The sequence below is a fragment of the Stegostoma tigrinum genome, chromosome 42 (genome assembly GCF_030684315.1).
Source record: "Stegostoma tigrinum isolate sSteTig4 chromosome 42, sSteTig4.hap1, whole genome shotgun sequence".
NCBI classification, from domain to species: domain Eukaryota; kingdom Metazoa; phylum Chordata; class Chondrichthyes; order Orectolobiformes; family Stegostomatidae; genus Stegostoma; species Stegostoma tigrinum.
Window position 1 is genome coordinate 7,753,070 of NC_081395.1, and position 15,027 is coordinate 7,768,096.

The following is a 15,027-nucleotide window of genomic DNA, read 5'->3' on the forward strand; positions in this document are numbered from 1 at the left end:
TGCACATCCCTGGGCACTATAGGACAATTTAGCACGGCCAATCCACCCTAACCCACACATCCCTGGGCACTATGGGACAATTTAGCACGGCCAATCCACCCTAACCCACACATCCCTGGGCACTATGGGACAATTTAGCACAGCCAATCCACCCTAACCCGCACATCCCTGGGCACTATGGGACAATTTAGCACGGCCAATCCACCCTAACCTGCACATCCCTGGGCACTATGGGGCAATTTAGCACGGCCAATCCACCCTAACCTGCACATCCCTGGGCACTATGGGACAATTTAGCACGGCCAATCCACCCTAACCTGCACATTCCTGGGCACTATGGGGCAATTTAGCACGGCCAACCCACCCTAACCTGCACATCCCTGGGCACAATGGGACAATTTAGCACGGCCAATCCACCCTAACCTGCACATCCCTGGGCACTATGGGACAATTTAGCACGGCCAATCCACCCTAACCTGCACATCCCTGGGCACTATGGGACAATTTAGCACGGCCAATCCACCCTAACCCGCACATCCCTGGGCACTATGGGACAATTTAGCACGGCCAATCCACCCTAACCTGCACATCCCTGGGCACTATGGGACAATTTAGCACGGCCAATCCACCCTAACCTGCACATCCCTGGGCACTATGGGACAATTTAGCACGGCCAATCCACCCTAACCTGCACATCCCTGGGCACTATGGGACAATTTAGCACGGCCAATCCACCCTAACCTGCACATCCCTGGGCACTATGGGACAATTTAGCACAGCCAATCCACCCTAACCCGCACATCCCTGGGCACTATGGGACAATTTAGCACGGCCAATCCACCCTAGCCTGCATGTCTTTGGACTGTTCAAGGAAACCGGAGCACCTGGAGGAAACCCACGCTGACACAGAAAGAAGGTAGAAACTCCACACAGACACACAAAGCTAGAATCAAACCCAAGACCCTGGCACTGTGAGGCAGCAGTGCTAACCTTTCAGCAACAGTGTCACTCCAGGGTCTTTTCGCTAAGGTGAGGGGTCCAACACTGAGGGTCATACTTTTAAGGTGAGAGGAGAAAGTTTCAAAAAGGACGTGAGGGGTAACTTTTTTCATGCAGAGAGTGAGTTTGTGTGTGAAAATGAACTGCCAGAGGAAGTGATGGATGTAGGTAAAGTTACACCATTTAGAAGACATTTGGACAGGTACGTGGGACAAACACAGGCAGATGGGTCTAGTTTAGTTTGGGATTATGGTCGGCACGGACTAGATGGACTGAAGGGTCTGTTTCTGTGCTGTAGTCATTGTGCTGTATGACTGCACACAAATAGAGAGAGACATAGTTGGAGATAGGAATAGTGAGATAGCTGGGGGATGGGTGAACAACGGAGAACGGCTGATAGTTGAAGAGAAAGCTAGAAAGGGGATAATAGAAATGGGGAGGGAGACACTCAATTCTAGACACTGGACACAGACACAATGAGAGATACAGCAACGGAGAGAGAAAGACAGATGGTGGGAAGAAACAGATGGAGAGAGAGAGAGAGAAAGACGGAGTAAAAGAGAGATTGAGAGGCAGGGAGGGAGAAAGACAGTAGGAGGCAGGCGGAGAGAGGGAGTGACAGAGGTCAAATAGGAAAAGAGTGGGTCAAAATAATGAGGTCAGGACATTCTCGGCAGGTGCAGCAGCGTCTGTGCAAGGTGAGAACTCCTGGCTCAAGACAGAGTGTGTTTTGAGTGGAAAGTAAAACCGGAGATCACAATGTTGGGAGTGTGGACACAGTAGCTTTAATTGAGGCGAAGTGTCACATGGCCTGTGTATGGGTTCTGGAGCAGAAACAGGCAGAGAGAGAGAGAGAGAGAGAACACACACGCACAGACAGACAGAACAGCATCTGCTAACATCCGAAGCCTAACAGCAAGAGTAGTAAGGTAAGAAACAGGACTGTTTCATCCTAACAGGTCCCTCCTGAGGACAGGGAGAGGAGGAGGAGGAGGAGGAGAGGAGAGTTGGGGAGGGAAATGAAATGTAACCATGTGTTGAGAAATGTATCGTTTTTAATTTGGGTCATTTTTGTCTCTGGCTGCCTGTGTCTGTGTGTACAATGTGTCACTGCCTGACTTAACCGGACCCTCACCCTCCCCAGAATATAACTCCCGTCCGTTGCGACCACCAAATTTTTGAGGCAACCTTAATTATTTTGGGTTGGGATTTTTCTTTGGTTGGTCGAAGGGTTTGGCGGGGGGGGACCGTACAAGCGGGATTTTTTTATTGTTTATACTGGCTATTTGTGGGTGTTTTAATCAATAATGTATAATGCAATCTGCCTCATATATATGTTTTTGAAGGATTTCACAGTATGAAACTGACAGGACATCTGGGGGATGTCAGTTTCTGGGGCTTTGCTGTGAGATTTCCGCTCGCTTCATGAAACTGATTGAATATTGTCTTCGAAAAGCCGAGGGTGAAATGCAATCCAACCATCTTTCTGTTGGTGCATTGTCCGTCTCTCCAGCCCTGGCCAATTATCAGTGAAGCCGTGGCGATTTAATTGGGTTTGCTCTTACAGTAACCTTCCTCCCCTCTGCAATCCAACACCACCCCCCCCCCCCCCCCCCATGCTTCCAACACCACCTCACTCTTTCCCCAAAGCGACACTGCAGCTCTTAAAGGCGCCGACTGCAGCCAAAGTGTGGCTGGGTTTAATATTGTTTGCCGACGCAAAATTGCGAAGTTTACAGCCGTTCTCAAGTGCCACTAGAAGGAGTGCGCCCGACTTTTAATAACAAACCAAGAGGATGTGAATTCTGTTCAGGAAAGATGTTTGAGATCTTCACATTCCTCCATCAGTGAGTTTCACATAAGGTTTTGTGTAGAGCTGGACAGAATTATTACAGTGCAGGAGGAAGCTTTTGGGCACCCTGTGGGCTATTCTCCATGTGTTGTCACACAGTTTGTGTTTATTGTTTGGACTGGCTGGCCTCTCTCCCTTTCTCTTCTTCTCTGTGTACATTCAAGTCACACTCCCACTGTGGGCATGTTTCACACTGACCATCCAGGTGGCACCACTGAGGGAGCGGGCACTGTCGGAGGGTCAGTGGTGAGGGAGCGGGCACTGTCGGAGGGTCAGTGCTGAGGGAGCGGGCACTGTCGGAAGGTCAGTGGCGAGAGAGCGGGCACTGTTGGGGGGCCTGTGCCAAGGGAGGAGTGGGCGCTATCAAAGATATGGTCTTTGGGATGAGACGCTAGACTGAGATCCCCGTCTGTCCTCCCAAGTCAAAATAGCTGGTATTTTGCAATGAAGGTGGTGGTGTGATCATTCTCCCCAGAGACCTGGGTCTGATGTTTATGCTTAAACTGCCATCATTAAGAATTGAGTGATCTGTGTCATTATCAGCTCGCTGTTTTTGGGAGCTTACAATGTACAAAATGGCTGCTGATCTTCCAACATGACATAGGTACGAACATTTTCTAAAGTGTTTCTTGGGTGCAAAGTAGTCTGGGATGTTGTGAAGGTGCTTTGCGCAGTAATATTGAGATAGGTCGATTCACAGGGGGCCAGTTCACAAATTCTAGTCAAGTGGATTTTGTCCATGAGTGCTCTGTGTAAGAAAAAGAGACAAGTTAAAACACTGATGCATTATGTCAAAAAAATGTCTCTTGCAGTTTGTTCTCAACTTACAATAGCCTGACCTTGTGTAAGCGAAAGGAATTGCAAAATGTAGGAAGTTAGCTCTGGAAAAGCTCGATAAACTTATTTTGTCTCACAGGTTGTCTTCAGGCAAATGCAGGACAGACTGAAATGTAACAGACACATTGTCTATGGTTTTGTGAAAGTCAGGAGCCTTCAGCTTCAGCTGGCTGGGCAAGGCTGAAGTTGTTGGACTGCTCCTCAGCCTAGTTTGCAGACCGATCATGATGCCAAATGATGAGCTACCTGTTAGTTGTGTGCCAATCTCGATGAACTCAGCCCCGTCAAGTTGGCATGGTGACATGACAAGCTGGCGTGGCTCTGGCCTGCCTGTGGTTAATGACCACACAGTTCAGATATCACGGGGATCATTCTGCTACATTTCTGTTGGAGGAATGGCTCTGTATTTCAGCACCATCGGAGTTTGAGGTTATCCGCGTCACCATCGCACTGTAAATCTTTATTCTCCACAACAAGCCTGTCAGAACCGGACATGAACTCTCAGGCTTGACTCTCCAACCCCTGCCGTGCTCCAACAAAGCCCTCAGCCCCTTCATGTTTACTGCTCATCTCATCCAAAATTTGGCTCAGTGAGCAATCTTTGGGTGAGAGTCAGCCTGGGGGTTCAGGCAGTCTGTTACCCTGGATGTGGTGCTCCTAATGCTGTACGCCTCGCTCAGCTCGTTCTGCCTGGTTCCAAATCTGCAGTGTGTCTTGTTGACCCCCTTTCCCCATGCTTTCAGACCTCCCTTGGCTCCTATTCCAGAAACATCTTCATTGATCCCATCTCCAGCATCAAATCCTTTTATCCCCCTCTCTATCTCTGTAATCCCCCATGGCTGCTACACCCTTTCCTACCTCTGTAAGACCCTCTCTACCCCTGTAATCTCCTCCAGCCCCTACACCCCCTCTCTGTCCTTGTAACCCCCTCCAGCCCCTAAACCCCCTCCCTATCTGTGTAACCCCCTCCGGCCTCTACACCCCCTCCCTATCTCTGTAACCCCCTCCAGCCCCTACACCCCCTCCCTATCTCTGTAACCCCCTCCGGCCCCTACAACTGCCTGAGTTCTCTGCACTCCTTGGACTCCGGCCTTTTGCCCGTTCCTGATTCCCATTGCCCAACCGTTGGTGGCTGTCCTTGTAGCTGCCTGGCCCTCAAGTTCTGGAATTCTCTCCGCGAATCTCTCTGTTGAAAGTGTTGTTGATAATCCTGCTGTGCAGAGCCTTGGGGCAGTTTCCTGCGCTGAGGTTACGTTATAAGAATGCACGTTGTTGTGGCATTTGCCAATTTCCTTAAATCTGTGTCTTCTGGTGGTGATGCATTGGGCAGCATTTATTTCCTTTTACAATTGCCGCCTCCTCCTAATTAATTTTGGGCACTTTTGTTCATTTGATGGATGTGTTTGTCACTGTTTGGGCGAGCAATAATTGCCCACCCCCTAACTGCCCTTGAAAAGGTGCTAGTGAGCTGCCTCTTTGAGTCGCTGCAGTCCATTTGGTGTGGTTAGACCATGCTGTTAGGGAGGGAATTCCAGGATATTGACCCATGAGACTGAAGCAATGTATTTCCGAGTCAGGGCAGTGTGGAGAGGAGGGCGGCAGTATATTTGTTGCCTTTGTTCTTATTGATGGAAGTGGTTTTGGGTTTGGAAGGTGCTTTCCGAGGAGCCTTGATGCTTGCTGCAATACATCTTGTTTGTATAAACCGCTGTTACTATGTATTAATGTTGGAGCGCAATTATGTTCGTGGAAGTGGTGCCAGTCAAGGGATTGATTTTTGACCCTGGATGGTGTCAAGCTTCTTCAGTCTTGCTGGAGCGAGAGGGGAGTGTTCCCTCACACTCCTGACTTGTGCCTTGTAGACAGTGGACAGGCTTTGGAGAGTCAGGAGGTGAGTTACTCATTGCAGGACTCCTAGCCTCTGGCCTGCGCTTGCTGCCACTGTATGTATACGGCTAGTCCAGTTGCATTAAATCTGCTCTGAAATAAGAACTATCCCACATTTTCTCATCTCTCGGTGTGATTGTTTACAGTTTGCTGTCTGTGAGCGGCTTAATAATTTATTATCCAGCTGATTGCTTGAGCAGTTTAATTTTGGAGACAACACACACAGAAATAAAAATGAATGATTCCGAATAACTCCTCAAGCACATCATTCCAAAAAACGCTCTCTGTCTCCTTCCCTCTCCTTTATCATGATTATAATTCTCCAGAGGGACCTGACCATCCCATAATCCTCTGCGCAATGTGGTCCCCAGGCTAGTCTGTGAGAATACAACCAGTGGAATCTCTCTCTCTCTCTCTCTCTCTCTCTCTCTCTCTCTCCCTCACTAGGAGGAGGGAGGGGACAGAGGACAACCGTCTGTCCTTGAGATCTCTCAGCACCGTTTCCTGTCTGACACAGGTTGTGAGTCAGACAAATGGCCAGGCTGACAGGGAGGGATAGAGAGAGGTAGAGTCTAGAGAGAGGGAGGGAGGGAGGGATAGAGAGAGGTAGAGTCTAGAGAGAGGGAGAGAGGGAGGGAGGGAGGGATAGAGAGAGGTAGGGTTTAGGGACAGAAGCAGTCAGGAAACAAGACTGCGATCTTCTTTGATCCTCTGGTTGAGCGGACACTAGCCTTCCTACTGTGTACCATGTTCAGACAGATTTGGGAGCTATTTCTCTCACTATTCCTAACTCCATCAATCTGTCCCTTGCTCACACTCTCCTGTCAGATAGTTCCTTTGTTCAACTGTGCATCAAGTCTCTCCCTCTCATTGTGTCTGCCACACGGTCTCTGTCTCACTCATCCTTTCTCCAACTCCTCATTCTTTGTTCCTGCCTCTCCAACTCCCCACTCTCTCACTATATCCTCTCTCTTTCTCCCCCTGTGCTCCTCGTTCTCTCGCTCGGTTCCCACCTCTCTGTGCTCCTCTTTATCTCTGCATCCCCATCTCTCGTCACCCCCCCCACCCCCCACCTCCACAAGCTGCATGCAGTCACTCCCCCACCCCTGTCATGCGCCACTCTCCGCTGTGCACGCCCTGCGCCCTCTGCCACGCCCCCATCGCACATGCCCTGTGCCCTCCCCAATGTCCCACATTCTCCATCTTTTTTCTCATCTCTGTTTCCATGCTTCTCTCTTTCTGATTCTCTCTCTCTCTCTCGCTTTCCCCATCTGTGTCTCCCCGTCTCTGTCTGTCTGTCTCTCTCTCTTTTTCCCCATCTGTGTCTCCCCATCTCTCTCTCTCTCTCCTGTCTCTCTCTCTATTTTTCTCTCTCTCTTTCTGTCTCTCCCACCCGCACCCCCCACCATTGTCTGTAAGTCTCTCTTCCGCGTCTATCTCTTCCCCCAGCTGTTTTCCCCGGCTGTGTGTGTGTGTGTCTCTCTGTTGTTCTTTCTTTCTTCTACACCTATCTCTTTCATTCATCTCTCTCTCTCTCTCCTGTCTGCCTTTATCTCTCCCCATTTGTATATGTCTCTCCCTGTGTCTCTCTCCTGTCTATCACTACCCCAAAACCATGCATCTGTCAGTCTTTTTCTCACTTTCTATGCCTCCTTTCACCCTGTCTTTCTGCAATTCCTCTCTGTTTCTCACGAAGGGTGTAGGAGCTAGGTGATGGAGGAACTTTGTTGTTTTCAGGACTGACAATATTTGCCGAAGTAGAGGCTGTCATGGCAATGCTGACTCCAATAAATTATTTGAGTCAATCATCTGAAATTTTCAGAACAAGGGATCACCACATGCACATTATCTTGCTTTCTTTACTCATACAATGAATGTATGAATGTAATTTCATACAAGTTCTATTGGGGCAGATGGGAGCCAGTGAATCAGAGTATTATTAACGCAAACTGTCATAGCCTGGTGAATAGAGGTTTGTTTGGTGTAGATTGTCATTGAGTGCGGTGAGCTTGGGGATCAATTGAGGTAGCCTGTCACAAGGCCTAGTTGAACCTGGCTGTCACTGGGCATGGTCATACAGGGCTCGATTGAGGCGGGCTGTCGCTGGGTGCGGTGAATCGAGGCTCGTTCGAGGTGGACTGTTGCCAGGCGGGGTGAATCAAGACTTGATTGAGGCGGGCTGTCGCTTGGTGCGCTGAATCGAGGCTCGACTGAGGCGGGCTGTTGCCGGGGACAGTGAGTTGTTACGGGGGTTTCCGAGAGACGGGATCTACAGGCATTTGGGGAGACAAAGGCTCATTTGGGATCGTCAGCATGGCTTTGTGCGTGGGAAATCATGACTCTCAAATTTTTATTGAGTGTTTTTTGAAGGGGTGACCAAGAAATCTGATGAGGGCAGTGCGGTGGATGCTGTCTACGTGGACTTTAGCAAAGCCTTTACTGCATGATGGTCCATTGAGTAAGGTTAAATATCACAGTGTCCAGGCACAGTTGGCCATTTGGATATAAAATTGATTTGACGTTAGAAGACAAGAGAGTTGTTTTTCAGACTGGAGGACTGTGAGCAATGGTGTGCTGCAAGGATCAGTGCTGGGTTCACTGTTACTCATGGTTTATATCAATGATTTGGATGACAATTTAGGAGGTGTGGTTTGCAGATGACACCAAAATTGGTGGTAGTGGACAGAGGAGGAGGTTATCTGGGAATACAGCAAGATCTTGATCAACTGGGCCAGCGGGCTGAGGAATGGCAGACAGTTTGATTTAGATAAATCTGAGGTGTTGCATTTTGGTTAGACAAACCAGGGCAGGAGTTACACAGTCAATGGTAAGGCCCTGGGAGGAGTTATAGAACAAACTGATCGAGCGCTACAGGTTCATAGCTCCCTGAAAGTGGTAGACAGGGTGGTGAAGAAAGCTTTCGGCATGCTTGCTTTCATCCGACAGAGCAGTGAGTTTGGACGTCTTGTTGCAGTGGTGGGGGATGTTGGTGAGGCCACATAGAAAGGATATTATTAAACTAGAAAGAGTGCAGAAAAGATTTACTGGGATGCTACCAGGACGGGAATGTTTGAGTTATAAACAGAGGCTGGATAGGCTAGGACTTTTTTCCCGAGGTTGTAGGACACTGAGGGGTAACCTTTATAGAGGTTTATAAAATCGTGAGGGGCACAGACAAAGTACATGGGGAAAGATTTTTTTCCCCATAGTAGGGGTATCTAAAAGTAGGGTGAGAGGGGAGAGATTCGAAAGGGACTGGAGGGGCAGTTTTTTTACACAAAGGATGGTGAGTGTCTGGAACAGGCTGCCGGAGGTAGTGTATGGTAGGGCGAGTACAATTGTATAATTTAAGAAACATTTGGACAGGTACATGGATAGGATAGGTTTGGAGGGATTTGGAGCAAACATAGGTAAATGGGATTAGTTTAAATTGTAAAAACTGGGCGGCTTGGACACATTGGGCAGAAGGGCCTGTTTCCATGCTGTAATCCTGAATGACTGCATGATGGAGGCAGACAGTCACCAGACAGGGTGAGTTGAATCTTGAATGAAGCAGATTGTTGCTGGGAGGGGGAATCGCAGTTTGATAGAGGCGATCTAAGACGATTGAAACAGCCTGTTGTTGGCCGAGACAAATCGAGGCTTGATAGATATGGGCTGTCGCTGGCAGTGGTGAATCCGGGCTCAATTGAGGCGGCCTGTCGCTGGGTGCGGTGAATCGAGGCTCGATTGAAGCGGGCTGTTGCCGGGGGTGCAGAATCATGGCCGGCTGTCGCTGGGGGCGGTGAATCGAGGCTCGATTGAGGCGGGCTGTCGCCGGGGGTGCAGAATCATGGCCGGCTGTCGCTGGGGGCGGTGAATCGAGGCTGAATTGAGGCCGGCTGTCGCTGTAGGCGATGGATCGAGGCGGGCTGTCACCGGGGGCGCAGAATTGAGGCTTGATTGAGGCGGGCTGTCGCTGGGTGCAGTGAATCGAGGCTCGATTGAGGCGGGCTGTCGCCAGGGGCGGTGAATGGAGGCTCGACTGAGGCGGGCTGTCGCCGGGGGCGGTGAGTTGGTGCTCGATTGAGGCGGGCTGTCGCCGGGGGCGGTGAATCGAGGTTCGACTGAGGCGGGCTGTCGCTGGGTGCGGTGAATCGAGACTCGATTGAGGCGGGCTGTCACCGGGGGCGCAGAATCGAGGCTTGATTGATGCGGGCTGTCGCTGGGTGCGGTGAATCGAGGCTCGATTGAGGTGGGCTGTCGCCAGGGGCGGTGAATGGAGGCTCGACTGAGGCGGGCTGTCGCCGGGGGCGGTGAGTTGGTGCTCGATTGAGGCGGGCTGTCGCCGGGGGCGGTGAATCGAGGTTCGACTGAGGCGGGCTGTCGCTGGGTGCGGTGAGTTGGTGCTCGATTGAGGCGGGCTGTCGCTGGGTGCGGTGAGTTGGTGCTCGATTGAGGCGGGCTGTCGCTGGGTGCGGTGAGTTGGTGCTCGATTGAGGCGGGCTGTCACCGGGGGCGGTGAATCGAGGTTCGATTGAGGCGGGCTGTTGCCGGGCAGGAATGGGTGAAGTCTGCATTTGCTAACCTGTGGTACCACGGGCCTGAATCCTGTTTGTAACTGCGAAGGGAAGATGATGTCCTAGTGGTATTATCGCTGGACTGTTAACCCAGAGACACACGTAACATTGTGGGGATCTGGGTTCGAATCCCCCCACGGCAGGTGGTGGAATTTGAATCCAATTAAATATCTGGAATTAACAATCTAATGATAACCGTGATCCCGTTGTCAATTGTTGGGGGGAAAATCCCCATCTGGTTCACTAATGTCCTTTGGGGAAGGAAACTGCCATCCTTACCCGGTCTGGGCCTACACGTGACTCCAGACCCACAGCAATGGGGTTGACTCTAAACTGCCCTCTGGGCAATTAGGGATGGTCAGTAAATGCTGGGCCTGGTCAGAGATGCCCTCATTCCGTGAATAAGCTTAAAAACAAAGCCAATGGGTCCGTCGACATGTCTTCTCCCATTGGCTGGGTAGAGATGTTCCACATGGGTCTTGTTGTGTAGGGTTTGGGAGAGGTCGGGCCACGTCAGGGACCTGGAGAAGGAAAATGAGCTTTAAGCATGACGGCTTAAGGGGCCACGCCACTGATGGAAACTGACGGCCGTGAAGCAGTCTGGAATTGAACTGTGCTGGGCTTTACAGCCAGGTCCCCCTTCGATCCCTGGCCATCTGGAACTACCAGCCAAAGGGAACTGGAGTGACCTCTTGCTCCTCCAAATCTCTTTGGCCAAACCGTCTAAGGACGACATGTTGACAATTTCAAAATTGAAATTGACTGATTTATGTTGGGCAAAGACCTCAGATTCAAGGTAGATGGATTACGATCCGCATCAGCTGTGACCTAATGGGGGCAGCCTGGAGAACCGCCTTACATTCCTCTATTAATTACAGCTTGCATTCTAAAAGAGGTAAAGCAAAGCATAAATGATGGTACGGGCAAGGTTGAAGCAGAGTGGAAACAGTTTTGGGAGCCTTCAGAAAGAGTACATAAAGGCGCAAGGAAATGACATGACAAGGATATAGGGAAAGAATGAGACTAGATGGATTGTCCTTCAAAAGGATAAATGCAGATCTGATGGGCTGAATGGCCTCGTTCTGTGGTGTAGTGTCCTGTGATTGTACCAATTTGCAGCCAACTTGAGGGCTTCCACCGTTGAATGGATGCATGCGTCCGTCAATCATTGCTGTTGTCTTCCAGCCTCTCATTATCAACAACCTCTCTTTTAGCATTTTGCACTCTGCATTGAGCTTTGAATATTCTCTCTTTGCTCTGAGTAACTAACGTTGACATTAGACATGACAGAGAGAGAGGAATTCAGGTGGGAAGAGATTGGTGTGGTTCATAAATCCAAGCGCTCACTGGTTAGGTCAAGCAGTCAGTTTTTTAGCTGTAAATTCAATGTGCAAATTTAATGTAATTCCTAGGGCAGGTACAGCACAGGGATAGATTCTGAGCAAAGAATCTACACTAACCACATCAAACACTCAGGTCAAGCATAGTGTGGGGTGTGCTGTTAGATATAGAGTAAAGCTTTTTTGACTCTTTTAAACTGAAATTAAAGCTCCCTCAACACTGACCCCATCAAACACTGCCAGGACTGGTGCAACATGATACAACGTACAGTGTAAAGCTGTCCCTACTCTTCTAAACTAAAAGTAAAGCTAAACCTCTACTGTCCCCATCGAACACTCCCAGGAGAGGGACAGCACAAGGTTCGATATAGGTTAAAGCTTTCTTTTAATTAAAGATCTCTTGACACTGTCTCCATCAAACACCCAAAATAAAGCTCTCTCTACACCGTCAACTGTGGAAGCCCTCCAGTTGGCTGCATGTTGGTACAATCACAGGACACTACACCACAGAATGAGGCCATTCAGCCCATCAGATCTGCATTTATCCTTTTGAAGGACAATCCATCCAGTCTCATTCTTTCCCTATATCCTTGTCATGTCAGTTCCTTTCGCCTTTATGTACTCTTGCTGAAGGCTCCCAAAACTGTTTCCACACTGCTTCAACGTTGCCCATACCCTCATTTATGCTTTGCTTTACCTCTTTTAGAATGCAAACTTTCCTGGGACAGGGACAGCACAGGGTTACATAGTAAATGTACCTTTACTCTATTAAACTGAAAGTAAAGCTCTCTCTACACTGTCACCATCCTACACTCCTGACACAGGGACAGCATGGGATTAGATACAGAGGAAAGCTCTCTCTACACTGTCACCATCAAACATTCCCAGGGACAGGGACAGCATGGGGTTAGATACAGAGTAAAACTTCCCCTACACTGTCCCCCCATCAAACACTCCCAGGGACAGCATGCAGTTAGTTACGGAGTAAAGCTCTCTATACACTGTCACCAACAAACACTCCTGGGTCAGGGACAGCGACAGCACATGGTAAGATACAGAGTGAAACTGCCTCTATTCTCTTTAACTGAATGTAAAGCTGCCTCTACACTGTCCCACGAAACACTCCCAAGACAGGTACAGCATTAATCCCGCAGGGTTCAGTGTTGGGGCTGCAGCTGTTCACTTTATATATTAATGATCTGGATGAAGGGACTGGAGGCATTCTGGCGAAGTTTGCCGATGACATGAAGATCGGTGGACAGGCAGGTAGTACTGAGGAGGTGGGGAGGCTGCAGAAAGATTTAGACCGTTTGGGAGAGTGGTCCAGGAAATGGCTGATGAAATTTAATGTGAGCAAATGTGAGATTTTGCACTTTGGAAAAAAGAATACAGACATGGACTATTTTCTAAACTGTAAGAAAATTTGTAAAGCAGAAGTACAAAGGGATCTGGGAGTGTTGGTCCAGGATTCTCAAAAAGTTAACTTGCAGGTAGAGTTTGTGATTAAGAAAATGAATGTAATGTTGTCGTTTATCTCAAGAGGGTTGGAATGTAAAAGCAGTGATGTGCTTCTGAGACTTTATAAAGCTCTAGTTAGGCCCCATTTAGAATACTGTGTCCAATTTTGGGCCCCACACCTCAGGAAGGAGATACTGGTGCTGGAGCGTGTCTAGCGGAGATTCACACGGATGATCCCTGCAATGGTAGGTTTAACGTACAATGAATGGCTAAGGATCTTGGGATTGTATTCATCAAAGTTTAGAAGGTTGAGGGAAGATCTAATAGAAACTTACAAGGTAATGCATGGCTTATAAAGGGTGGACGCTGGGAAGTTGTTTCCGTTAGGCGGGGAGACTAGGACCCGTGGGCACAGCCTTAGAATTAGAAGGGGTAAATTTAAAACTGAAATGAGACGACATTTCTTCAGCCAGAGAGTGGTGGGCTTGTGGAATTCATTGCCGCAGAGTGCACTGGAGGCCGGGACGTTAAATGCCTTCAAGGCAGAGATCAATAAATTCTTGATCACACAAGGAATCAAAAGCTATGGGGAGAGTGCAGGGAAGTGGAGTTGAAACGCCCATCAGCCATGATATAAATGGCGGAGTGGACACGATGGGCCAAACGGCCTTACTTCCACTCCTACGATCTTATGGTCTTATAGATACAGAGTAAAGCTTCATCTACGGTCTAAAATGAAAGGAAACTGTGAGTAAAACAGTCCCTCACTGTCCCAGCAAACACTCCCAGGAGAGGGACAGCACTGGGTTAGATACAGAGTAAAGTTCTCCCTACACTTTTAAACTGAAAGGAAATATCTCTTTACTCTTTTAAACTGATTGTAAACTGAAAGTAAAGCTCTCTCTACACTATCCCGATCAAACACTCCTGGGAGAGGGACAGTACAGAGTTAGATACAGAGTATAGCTTTCTTTACACTATCCCTATCAAACGGTCCCAGGACAGGGAAAGCATGGGGTTAGATACAGAGTAAAAATTCCTCTACACTGTCCCCATCAAACACTCCTGGGATAGGTATAGCTCAGGGTTAAATACAGTTAAATTTCACCAAGTTAAGCAGGAACCTGACAGGAGGGAGGAAGGAGATCTGGTGGCTTGTTGACGTGGAGAGGAAGTGGTTAATGAGGAAACTCTTCTGCAACAACACAGGAGCTAAGAAAGAGGAAGCTCCTCTTCCCCTACTCTCTTCCCAACCTGTTTAGAGTTTTCCAATAGTTAGTCTCATCACATGGTTTGTGGCTACATCCCTCCCTCTCTTTGTAATGTTATTTAGTACAACTGACCACTGAAATCCCTGCCTTCTTCCCATATGTGGCCTCTTTCACTTGTACGGTTTTAATCACTTTTCACTATTGGCGGCCATGCTTTCAGCTGCCTGGAACTCTAAGCTTTGGAGCTCCATTCCTAAATCTGTCAACTTCTCTCTCTCCTGAGCTAAACATGACCTGCTGGACCAAGATTTTGGTTTACCTCTCCTATAAGCTCCTCATATGTCTTTTGATCAAACATATGAACAAACAGATTTGGAGCAGGAATAGGCGACTCGTCCCCTCAAACCTGCTTTTCATTCAATAAGATCTGATCTGATTACTTCACATTCCTACCCATCCTGATAACCTTCGACTTTTACTTACCAACAATCTATTCACATCTGGCTTAAAAGTACTCTTTCCAACACTTATTGAGGGTGAGAATTCCAAAGAGTAAAACCCTCAGAGAAAAAGTTGTCCTTAATTCTGTCTCAAATGGAAGACATTTTTAAACAGTGACACTTGGCTGTAGATTTTCCAAAAGGGAAAACATCCTTTCCAGATGCTTAAATATTTCAATCAATTTGCCTCTTTCTCTACTAAACTCCTACAATACCAGCCGAGCCTAATTTTTCCACATAAAGCAACCTACCTATTTGCCCAGTAAACCTTCTCTAAACTGCTTCTAACACATTTATATCCTACCTCAAATGAGGGACCAGTTCTGCACACTACTCCAGATGTGGTCTCACCGATACCCTGTACAACTGAAGCCTGACCTCCCT

General features: G+C 48.5%; 1 protein-coding gene across 7 annotated transcripts in view; it reads left to right on the top strand.

Annotated features, from left to right (window-relative positions):
- Positions 1-1,613: 1,613 nt before the first annotated feature.
- The window catches only part of zmp:0000001168 (signal-induced proliferation-associated 1-like protein 2), an 87,060-nt gene continuing 73,646 nt past the window's right edge, over positions 1,614-15,027 (top strand). For 4 of the 7 annotated variants that reach the window (XR_009443131.1, XM_048525089.2, XM_048525092.2 and 1 more), the window contains exon 1: positions 1,614-1,928. The gene's annotated coding sequence lies outside the window, so the exon portion shown is untranslated. Of the gene's footprint in view, positions 1,929-2,762; positions 2,847-7,818; positions 7,897-7,944; positions 9,107-15,027 lie in introns of those variants that run through there. The other 3 variants (XM_048525082.2, XM_048525086.2, XM_048525081.2) reach the window with 3 other exon arrangements.